Source organism: Brassica napus, chromosome C5, assembly GCF_020379485.1.
Source record: "Brassica napus cultivar Da-Ae chromosome C5, Da-Ae, whole genome shotgun sequence".
Classification (NCBI taxonomy): domain Eukaryota; kingdom Viridiplantae; phylum Streptophyta; class Magnoliopsida; order Brassicales; family Brassicaceae; genus Brassica; species Brassica napus.
The window spans coordinates 45,573,760-45,586,550 of NC_063448.1; positions in this window are offsets into that span (position 1 = coordinate 45,573,760).

The following is a 12,791-nucleotide window of genomic DNA, read 5'->3' on the forward strand; positions in this document are numbered from 1 at the left end:
AACTTGTTTTATAGTATATAATGACATTTACTTGCTCTAATGACAAACACGTCCATAATTTTTATTTTTATAGTATATAGAGTTCTTTCCTACTCAGTTTCTTTCACAGTTTGTGCTAGTTTTTGTGGAAAATCATTGTGGCAGATCATTGTTGAGAACTTGTTTTATATGAAATTTGCTGGTTGAGAATGAGATATTTTTTTTTTGTTACTACCAAATCACAATTGCTTTCAGGGAAACTATACTTTAGATGTAACGAAGAAAGGCTGTATGTTTAACTTTTTTCATAGTTGCGTGTCTGATATTTTTTTTGGTTATTACAGGAGAAAATTAGCCTTATTAGGGTTCTCACACAGTCAATGGGTGACGATCATTTATCTAAGATTTAATTACCGATCCCTTATAAGCTCGAATCTCATTATATTAATTCTTTTTTAAGGGGAACATCATCTGAAAAATATCATTTACTCCGAGGGTGTTCAATATCTTGTCTCCAATAATTTTTACGAATTCCTCCTACTTGTCGCTTTTAATAAAAGCCGACAGTTCAAGTTTAGACATCTAAAAGGGTTCACAAAATGTGAAAAGTCATAATCCTGTGTTGCAGCTTTTTTTTTCTTTATTACTTGTTTGTTTTTCCTAAGATCTATCTTCAACTATTTTGCTATTTTCGCTTTTAAAATAGAAAAATAATAGAAGTGAAATATTTTCCGATGTATTCTTCTAAAATAAAAATCTATCTAAATATAAAATAAAAAAATAGAGGAATGTTATTTCTTCCTCTATAAGAGCATCTCCAATTTATTGTTATTTTCACCTTTATAATAGCATTTAAATGTGGAATTGCTCTAACCCACTTCTATTTTTTTCTCTATAATAGAGATTTCTATTTTTTTCCTTTATTTATGGAGGAAGAAATAACATTTTCTATTTTTTATTCTATATTTAGAGATTGCTATTTTAGAGAAATACATTAGAGTATACCTCACATCTATTATAGAATTCATCTATTTTAGAGATGGATAAAAATAGAAATCTCTATTATAGAAAAAGAAACAGAAGTGACTTGGAATAATTTCACCTTTAAATATTATTATAGAGGTAGAAATAGTCATGGGTTTAGAGATGCTATTAGGATATGCAAAAATTTAGCCTCTTAGACCAGGATTATCGCAGTAGATAAAGGAGTTTCTTAGTGAGTAGGTCCCGCAAAAATATTAAAAATCGGTGACATAAACCACCAAATAAGAATCGTTTGTTGAGGGTTTTTTGTACTGTTCGCGGATCCCACCAACACGTGACGGCCCGCAAATGGTTCGATTTTAAATATATTTTTTTAAATCGGACAAAAAAAAAATTTAAGAAACCTGTAACGGTTTTTGCGATAATCCTGCTCAAGTATAGGTACCAAGTATAGTGAAATGGTTCAATGTAGCTTTCTTGTCTCATTGTCAGTTCCTTGGATGACGAGCACATGACTGGTGTACCCCTCGAATAATGAATGATCATATCTCACAACACTGGTGTTACAATTATGCGCATTTATATAAGCTTATTCAGTTGTCTATATAATTAAGAAATTTGTACTTAAAATTTTTGTTCGAATATAAAGCATTAGGGCATTTTCTCCTTTGTTTAGAAAGCTGAAAGTGCTCAACTTATTTTACAAGCCAGTGCAACACTCATAATATATATCAGAGATTGATTCGTGAATCCGCGTAGATATTAGTTCTTACATTATTATATATCAATATTTATTTTTTATAATTAGTCTTATATATTTTAGATAGATCGTAATAAAACTAACTGTATTCAAAAGACTTGGACTGAATCATGTAATATAGTTATTTTTGGTACAAATATCCGAACCTGTTTCAAATAAATTTGTTATTTAGATATTTTTAGGTTCCTATACATTAGAACCGAAGACATCCAGACCAAGAATGATTCAACTCAAAACCCATACATAAATATAATATTCAAGTGGTGCCTAATTAAAAAAAAAGACGATCCCGAAAAGAAAAATTTGTACCTAAATGGATAGTCAATGTTCATGTCTAAGTGATTTTATAAACTAATAAAAAAACTTTTTCTATGTGTTTGACTAGATTAAGTGAAATAGAAAAAAAAATTATTTAGTAAAATAATTATATGTAGTGAAAAATTAAGCGACGATAAATGTAATACATTTTTATTATTTTGATTTAAGTTATTATTTTATTCAAAAAATATGTCTTTGAATTATGTTTTTGGCTACGTAATTTTCCATCGATTGAAACAAAAAAAACTTTTTTAGTAAGACAAACTAAAACGAACGTTTAACCATATGCAAAACCCAGTTATTTTACATATTTGATTCTATAATTGACACAAAATTAATGTTGATTAATTAATAAATAAAAATTTGCATTATTATTATTATGGTAATATAATTAATGATATGATGAATTGTTAATGTAATATAATTAATGAAATTATTAAACTAAGTGAAATATGGAAATACAACTAATGAAATTTTATAAATGAAAAATAAATTTATTAATGAAATTACTATAAAGACACTATACTTGTTTATACTGTTATCCATATTTCCAAACAATTTTCATTTATACTGATATTCATGTTTCAAACAGCACCAAAATATACTTTTTAATAATATAGACTAGAGTATGACCTGCACGTCCGTGCTGGTGTTGTTTTTTTATTTTATTTTTTTAAAAATGTTTAATGATATTTTTAAATACATAAGTTTTTTGTTTACTTTTAGGTTCCTACACATAAGAACAACCCACCCTTGCCTAGAAAAATCTGACACTAACTTCGTCCGAAAATTTATAATATCCGACGGAATATTAAAACCCAAAAAACTCGATATCCAAAGAATTGATCCGTGCCTGAATGGATACCTGAGTACCCATACCTAATTGGTTATGTAAACAAATAAAAAACTCTTCATCCAAAAATCTGAAATTATTATGGTTAACACGTAAAATAAATGATGTTAAATTATTATGGTAAAAACAATTAATGAAATAGTTAAGAAATGTGAAAAATGTAAAAGATATAATTAAATAATTAAAATTGGTAAATTTTGTTTTGTAATTGTATAATAAATGATGTTAAATTATTTGGAAGAAAAATAATTAATAAAGTATTTAAGATGAAATAAAAAAGATATAATAAATCTGTTAAAAATAATGTTTGTTCTATTTGTACTTCAGTTTTAATAATATAGATATCGATCGAAACTTGTAAAATTAAATTCCTAATTGATTTTATGAAAAGTATAGATATGTTAAAATTAAGTTTCATGTTAAAATTTGACATGTATCGAGTTTAAAGAGTCAAGAAACTATTTTATCTTTCTAAAAAAAAAAAAAAAAAAAGAAACTATTTTATAACGTAATTATGAATTACACTTCAATACTTATTTGATTTGTATGTAAGATCAAGACGTACCGGCACCATCATTGTGTCATGTGTCTTGTTCCAGACAGATAAATACCAAGTCGAGTCATCTGAAATATCTCTTTTTCTTTTCTTCTATCCTTGAACACACAGACACAATGGTTTTTAATAGTCAGATTGCACTAACAAAGACAAGACATTTCGATTGCACTAACAAAGACAAGACATTTTATTTAATGTGGAGATCAATGCATCACGCATTATCGGTAACCACAATCCACATAAAATCTTTTAACTAGATGGACATGATATTATCTTTTGGTAAGATATAATTTTAAAATACGATCAGAGTCGAGTAACGTATTTATTGGAACCAATATCGGTTAATACATTAATGGGCTGCGATCAAAGATATGGGCCGTAAGAAACTGAAACCCATAGCAAACAATCGAGTTCGAAAACGAAGACTTCGAGGTCCCAGAGATCGCGGAACAGTCACGAAGATCGCGGAGCAGTTACGAAAGTCACGAGGTCGACTCGCTATAAAGGAAGAAGAACGGACATGGAGAGGGACACGTTGGAAACTATAGAGAGAGCTACACATATACATCGACCTTATTTTCATCCCGATCTTAGATCATTTCTTTACCGATCTCATTTGTATCATTCGATCTAGTTCAACTCATTGTATTCGATCTTATTCATCAATAAAGTCCATTTTTACCTACTGAAAACTGTTTATATCGTTGTGTTCTAAAGATATCGTTGCCTACATCATTTATCTTCCCTAGATCAAACTCTTGATCACTATCAAATACTTAGTGTAGATTTATCTTCCCTAGATCAAACTGCCGATGATCTGACCCGATCTCAATCCAGACCAATTTCGCCGACCCCTCTAGCCCAAACTCGAGAAGAGGTGACCGAACTTCGAGGCATGGTCTCGTCTCTAATCGACGAAATTCATAATAAATGAATCGCCAATCAAACCACTACTAACCGACTAGACCAGGCAGAGAGGGAACTCGCAGAGTATCAAGCTGCAAACGCTCCAGAAAGAAATCAAAGACCTCTCGATCCGTTAAGAGGAGCATCAAACTTTCAAAACGCCGGTCTGTTTGGTACTCCGGAGATCCCAAACGCTTGATCCGGACGCTACACGGGAGAAAACTCACAACAATCCCTGTCGCAAGGCATGACCCACCGAAGCCTAAGCTACAGCGGATTGGATGAAATCGACACTGGGCTGCAACGTCAACGAACCGAGAACGCGGATCCCGCCGCCAAACCATTCGATCCCCGAAAATCGAACTCCATCCGCCACAAGGACCCTCCATCAAGCGGGGTTCGATAACCTAACAGAACAAGCTCGGAGTCACGACCTTCGCGCCCCCGTCAATATCGACTCCCAAAGAGAAGACCTAGGGATCCCGAGTGAAACCAGAGCATTTCAGAATTATATCGAGAGGAACAACGCCGAGCTCAAAAGAATACATGCCATCGTACATATGGCAAAGATCTCTGCCCCAGATATCGACATGGTCATCGAGGAAACAAGAAGGACACCATTTACAAAAAAAAGTTGCCAGCGTGAGGCTGAATCATGTTGGGAAATTAAAATTCCCCGAAAACGCAGGAAACACAGACCCAAAGGTCCACGTACGAGCCTTCCGTCTAGCAATATCAAGAGAACACCTCACCGACGATGAAAAGGAGGCCGGTTACTGCCGCTTCTTTGCCGAGAACCTCACGGGGGCCGCCCTCGAATGGTTCGCCGGACTAGAAGAAAACTCGATTGACAATTTCACCCAGTTGGTTTCTACGTTTCTCAAACAATACTCAGTCTTCATAGAAACAAGAGTTACCGAGGCAGATCTTTGGAATCTCAAGCAAGCGCCTTTCGAGCCATTGAGACGTACATAAACAAGTTCCGAGAAATCAAAGCCAAGATTTCGCATCCAAACAAAGTCGTCGCTTTGGCAGCATTGAAAAATGGCGTTTGGTTCTCATCCAAATTCAGGGAAGAACTCGCAGTACGAGCACATATCTCGTTGGATGATTCCTTACATCGAGCTTCTCACTTCGCCACCCACGAAGAGGAGGTCACGGCCTTAAAGGAGCAGTATAGCGCGAACAAGAATAATGCAGCCAAAAATCCAACCGCTCATAAAGAACCAGCGACCAAAGGGCAACATTCCTACGCAATAAACAACTCACCGTAAAAATCTTCAACATACGACCTCAGCAAATATTGCGCTTTTCATGACCGCAAAGGTCACTCGACTGAAGAATGTCTAGCGGCGCTTCGTAGTCAGAACAAAAATAAAAAAACCATCGAAGAAACCGGAGAGGAAGAGGAAGAGCCAGTGACTCGAAAACCAAACCAAAAATCCAAAGTCTCGACGAATAAAAGAGGAAGGAAAACCGAGCCGGAGTCACCAAGCTCCCCACCACCAGCTTCAAAGAAAAGAGTCGACATGATTTCGTGGGGACCAAACAGCAACACAACCGACGAAATCAAGAACCAAACCGAAGGATATGCATCGAGGTCACGGTAGCAATCCGCACATTAGAAAAATCCGATGAAGCTACTCCTCCTCCCAGTGTCACTCAGTACAAGCCTAACACAGAGTCTCCCTGCGGAAAAATCCTCAACTTCAAGCGAAAGAACAAGATGACCAAAATTCGCAAGCTACTAGAAAAACCAACTGTCCTACAAATTCAGAAAAAAAGAAAGAATGCAGACCCTCAATCGCAATCTGTCTGGGGGACAAAGGCACTACCGACCAGCACTAACCAAGAAATGAAATTTTTCGGAGCACGGCAAAGGCAAAAAAAGAATCGAGTTCATTTACGGAGGTTCCAAGTTCTGCAATTCGGTCAACTCGATCAAGGCGTACCAACGGAGAGCTGAAAAAAACGTAGGGGTAAGAGAGCCCCCTATCAGACCCCGACTACGAAATCACCTTCGACGAAAATGAGACCGCAGATCTCGACAAACCACACGAAGACGACCTCGTAATACGACCCGACTTTGGCGGTTGCGAACTATCTCGAGTAATGATCGACACTGGAAGCTCGGCTGATGTCCTCTTCTATGACACGTTCAAAAGAATGGGATTCACCAAAGCACTCCTAAAGCAAGAGCGAACTCCCTTCATCGGGTTCGCTGAAGAAACCACCTACTCCCTCGGATCGATCGAGCTCGCGGTAACCACTGGAGAAGTTAGGAAAATTGTAGAATTTATCGTGATAGAACGTCCAGCCCCGTTCAACGCAATCCTTGGGAGGCCTTGGCTATATAACATGAAGGCAGTTCCCTCAACATATCACCAATGCCTGAAATTTTTAACCCCGAAAGGAGTCGAGACTATCAGAGAAATCCAGAAGAACTCCAGAATATGCCACCTAGCAAGCCTCAAGGACATCGAGCAATACTCCTAAATCAAGCAGCCAAAACCAACAACAGACGTAGCCATGTACACGAACCATCGAACAACAGACCCAGCCCCTGGGGAAATAATCGAACTACGTTATGACTTGATCCCTCGACGAGGGTACGTAGGCAACTCACGACACGAGTCCAGTCACCCTCCAACTTCAAAGCTCGAAGTGAGCATATCGCAACACCCGAGGGACAATGGCACGACAATTTTAGGCTACCTTCTTTTTTAAATCTGTAACAAATCAGAATCCGACACCTTAATAAATACAGTTCTTAGACATTACAGTTCGAGCATATCAGATTTCCTATCGGAAAACTACGACAGTTGACCAAAAACCAGGACCCTGATCAAGTCCTCGGTTGCAGACAACTCCGCCAACAAGCGCGACGAAATTAGCTAACAAAATCTTTTGTTACATCAAAACCGTCGATAAAAGTATCTACAACAAATAGACTCACGGTCCCAAAAGATCGGTGATATCTTGCATATTTGCATTGTTTTATCTATTCATCCATGTGCATTTTCATCATAGAGATTAGGATTTAGACATGTTTAGGTTGCATTTTGCATACATGAGTCTCTATTAGGTACTGGAGTGCCACATGGAGTTCTTAGGGACATTTGGATGCATTTGGAGCTCGAAGGAGGCGAAATAGGTGATCATTAAACGAGCAAAGCATGGGAGCGACCTCCCGGAGCGACATCACGAAGTAGCTGTGTCCCACCTCTCAGAGCGACCTTCCTAAAGCGACGCCATGAAGTCGCTCGCGTTCTCGTTACTCCGAACCGTCTTAGATGACCCTGGAGCGACCTCTCAGAGCGACCTACCAAGGTCGCTCCCGATCCAGAGCGACCCGTTGGAGCGACACACCAAAGTCGCTCGCGACCTCTCACCCGGAGACACCAAAAATCAGTCTTGGAGCGACTTCCCGGAGCGACACCTGCAAGTCGCTCCGCGTTACTTTGCTGCCGAAAATCATGATTTCCCGAGGACCTTTTTGCAATTTATTTTGGACGTTTTGCACTTGGAAAAACCTATGTTTTAAACATCTTTTGTAGCCACCAGGCAGACCATCTTTGGATCTATTGAGAAATACACAAAAACTCTCTTGAGAAGTTCATCTCTTGGATTTTGATTGTTATGTTCTTGTGTTCTTGTTGATTTCTTATCTATTTCTCTACATGATTAATCTGAAATCCAATATGGGTTTAAGAGGAATCATGGAGATTAGTGAGTAATCACCTTTTGAATTCATGGGTTAGGGAGATCAAGGGTGATTAGGTTAGTTCTAGGATGTTTTAGTGTAGATCATTCTTGTTCCTTGCTAGTAGAGTATTCATAATGCATCTTCTGAGTTGGCCACTCAAAAGTTGATCAATAGGCATTTCCCACCCAAAAGGTGTTTGATGAAATGCCTGAGACAACTCTCCTAGGCTTTTAGTATACTTTGCCAAAGACATTTGTTGTTAAAGATGCTAAGATAGCTAATAGACTTGTTCGTAATGATTGCTTTCATATTATTCAACCAAAGACATTTGATGTTTGAGATATGTTAGCAAATGAGCATTCATCTAGACATAGAGCTTGCTTAGAATTGTGTCTAGGCTTAAGGTTGATAGTTTGATTGATCATTTGCCATCCTCAGTTTGATACTTGATCACCCAAGGTCTAATCCCTATGCCCATGAGTTCTCTTTTCCCTTAGTCAAGAAGTATCATTCTGTTATTGCTTTCTAGTTTTAGTCATAGCTTAAAACCCATCTAAATCATTGGTTACTTAGATTAAGTGAGTACTTGCATTCTCAGTGCTTTGATATCCCTCAGAACTGGTTCGACAATCACTATACTACAACATTTGTCTTAGGAACCTTGAAAACTCCTAACATCAATCGGCCTCGCATAAACATAAAAATAGCAACGAATAAACCGGGACTCACGACCCCTTCTTTATTAAATAATAATAATAATAATGCAACAAAAGCAAAGGGGAAATACATAAACAAAAATCCCTAAAGCTACTCTTCGACGCCGAATTCGCCATCCTCGAACTGACCACCCGAGCATTTCGTCACGTCGTCCGCCACAGAAGGGAACTTACGAAAGAAATCTTCTGGTAGATCCTCCGAAATCTAAGGTCGATCGAGCTTCCCAACGGAGAAATCCGAAATCCGAAATCGCCATCACATCAAGCTCGAACCCGAGCTCGACCTCCTTCGTTCGAAGTCGCAATAGCTCATCTGAAGCCAAAAGATTGTTGTTCATGATCTCCTTCAAGAGATCTATATTTGCCATGACCTCCCTAAGACGAGCTTCACAATAAGTTGCGGCCTTCTTCTTCTCCCACTTCTCTTTAGGGTTACCAACACATCCAAGTAGCTGTCCGCCAGAGCCTTTTTGGCATCATAAGTTGCACGACGAAGGTCGTCAGCAAACTTATTAGCAGAAGATTCAACCTACGGCTCCAAAAAGGAAACTTGCTCGAAGGCCGATATCCTCTCGTTACTCACAACTTGCAGACGAGCTTCGAGCGAAGCAGCCTGATTCTCCAACTTTTCAGCAGCGACCAGTTGAGCAGCATTGGCACGCTCTCGATCCTGAGCCATTTTCAGACCAAGCTTTAGCTCTCGAACAACCTCCTTTATTTGATAAAACTCGCCAGAACGCGGAACATCCTGCAGGCGTTTCTCTAAAGTTGCCGCGAACTCGTTGTTAGCCTCCATAGCCTGGAACATAGCAAATCAGCACAGACAAAACAAATCGAAGATTTAAAAGGATCGAATATCAAAAAGAACGACCTTAGCATGGGGCACAACCATCTTCACATAAGCCTCGCGTTCTGTCATATTTCGCAAAGAAGGAAGCGGGCACCCAGCAGGTTTGAAGTGTCTCACCAAGTGAGCAACACTATCCGGATCTTCCATAATAGGGCAATCTTTGGAGTGAGAAAACTGCAAATGAAACGGTTTAGCAACAACCGCTTCACCCGAAACACCGAGGCGATGGTCTGAACCATTCGTTTTAGCCTTCTTCGGGGGCAGTCACTTCCCTCCGAGCCTGTCGGGCTACTCGACTTAACACGAGCAGCAGACTTTTCGCCCTCGAGGGCCTTTACCTCTTGGACTGAAGCCCGCGGAAATCGGGTCTCCTCACGAAGAACTTCTGTGAGCGCTTCGCTCACATCTCCGGATCGAATGTGTTCTGCATTAATACAACCAGTTCGAGTTTGCACCCTATCAGAGTCGCGAGGGTTTGATCTTCTCGATGCCATGTTCCCTTGGCAAGCAAAATGAAATTAAACGAAGCACTATGGCAAATCCTAAAACAAAGTGAAGCTTTATAAATATCAAGGCCTCGCAGTATCTCAACGAACAGAGCAAAAGGATTCCCGAAGACTAAAGAAACAAAGATATTCCAAAACATTATGCTTATCCGATAAGAATATCCAAAACATCACGATCAAAGATCACTAAAAACAAAACGCAAAAATATATTAAACCAAAAATTAGCTAGAAGCGGAATTATCGGGGAGAGACGACCCCCCGATTTGATCAACCGAATCCTCAGAGATTTGAGGAAGATTGAGCTCAGAGATCGACCAATCCGGCGCGGCGGCTGAAGCAACGAGATCCTCACAATCCCCTTCCATTTCCTTTAAACGAGCAAGCTCCGCATCTACGGTTAGGCCCCCGTCCTTGAGCTCGTTCAAAAGATCGATGTTGGCGGTCACTTCTTGCAATTGGATCTCAGCAGACACTTCCTTCTTCTTGCTCGACCATTTATCCTTCAAAGATTCAAGGACCTCTCGGTACCGCTACTCGATATCACGACGAGCAATGCGAGAAGCACGATGAGCAATGTTAGAAGCACGACGAGCAATGCGAGAAGCACGACGAATGTCCTGATACCTCTCGACCTCAAGCGCCGTGACTTTCGACTTCTGAGCAACCACCTGGGTTGTAAGAGCCTCGTTCTCATGTTGAATCCTCCTTTAATCCTCATTGAAAGCGCCGATCTTTTCGGCATCCTTTTTCCCCCTCTCGTTTGGCAGCTTCGAGCTCCCCCGAAAGCCTCTTAATCTCGGAACCGATGCTCTCGATTTCCTTGTCATTCCGAGAAGCCACGACGTGATCTTCCATCATTATAACATATTCATTGAAAGCTTCCATCGCCTGAGAAGAAATCAAAACAGGCGAATAAGTACCTCGAAGCGATTTTCCAAAGGAAAGAAGGTGAGAAACGAACCTTAGAGCTCGCCACTGCAACCTTGGCATAAGCTTCCTTCTCGGCCGAAGAAGCAAGAGATGGGAAACGGCAGCCTGCAGACCTCATGCGACCAGCGAGGGAAATTAAGTCACCTTGGGCCGCAAACAAAGAACTATCTCCTTCAGGGACAAACCTAAAACAAGATGGACCGGGCAAGGTGTCCTTTGACGACCGACGTAGCTTGCGGGTCGCGAAAACGGTCTCGTCTCCCGAACCAGGGCCCAAAGAGACAGGAGACCGCCTCTCTTCTGAAGCACCTTCATCGTCGGAGTCGTGAATCGTGATCAAAGTAGATTTACCAGAGGCACGATTCTTCGATACAGACCCAGAAGTACGAAACGATGACCTCCTCACGAGCTGCCTAGTCAATCGATCTGAAGACTGAGCCCAAACGAAATGAGTCGCAATGACCTCCTAGGAATGTTCGGCCTCATCCTCAGAACCCCCAACCAAAGGGGTCATGTTAGTCCCTTCTGGCCTGGCGAAAGCAACCCGAATCTGAGCCTGATAAAATGAAGACCAGTCCAAACGACCTCTCCGAAGGACTCCGATCAGACCACGAATTTCGTCTGACATCAAAGAACCTTCGAAAGGAGCTGAAACAATCAAAGAAAAACGAGAAATTGAATCACCAATTCCCTAAAGAGAAAGGCTGACACTCAAATAAAAAAAAAGGAGGTTAACCAATACGCTCAGCCCAACTCCGAGGAAGTCGAGAGAAATCAAAATCGCCCACAGATGCTCGATCCACCCTAAAAACGAAGAACTGCTCGCGCCACTTCTCGTCGCGATAAGGGACGTCCTTGATGATGTGGCGACCCGGGCGCGGAGACACGAGGAAGGTACCAGGATTCTGAGTGTTCTGCTTCACCATAACGATGTGTCGGAACTCATCGACTCCGAAAGATAAACCTTCCTCCCTAGCTCTAACCGAAGAACGCAATAAGATGCCTAAGAAAATTTGGGAGAACTTGAGTAAATGATTGTCCAAGCTCCGCCAGGATCTCGAGCACAGGCTCCGGAATCGGGAAGGTGAGACCACAAGAATGAAAGAAAGAAAGATAGGCTCCATAATACCCTCCTTGTACGGTTTCGGGAGTCTCAGTTGTGCCGGCCAAATCGAGAACGACGGCGCGAACAACCCTGTGCTCCTTATAGAGACCCTCGAGATCATCGGTTGTATTCGTCGGACGAAGGAAACTGAACGATGAAGACATCTCAAGCTCGGTGATCAGGAAATCTTAAGAGCAAAAGTAAAACGAAAGATGCAAAAAAGAATTAGAGTTGGAACGTAAAACCTCATGTATTTATAGCAATACTAACGGCTCTATCATCATCCCCGAGAAAGATAATAATGACCTAGGTTTCCCCCTAGTGGCGGCTGATATAGCCGTTACGCGTAAAATTATAAAGAAGAAAAAGAAGAATAAAATTTACGCGCCAAACGACGGTTTCCAAGAACCATCAAACCAAAATCGCATCGGTTATTGAACGACAAAACCCGAGTTGATAACTAACCGCCTCTTTTCTTTTCGATCAAATCAAAAGAGACTGGGGGACAAATGTTAGACCCAATTTTGGTCAATACATTAATGGGCTGCGATCAAAGATCTGGGCCGTAAGGAACTGAAGCCCATAGCAAGCAATCAAGCTCGAAAACGAAGATTTCGAGGT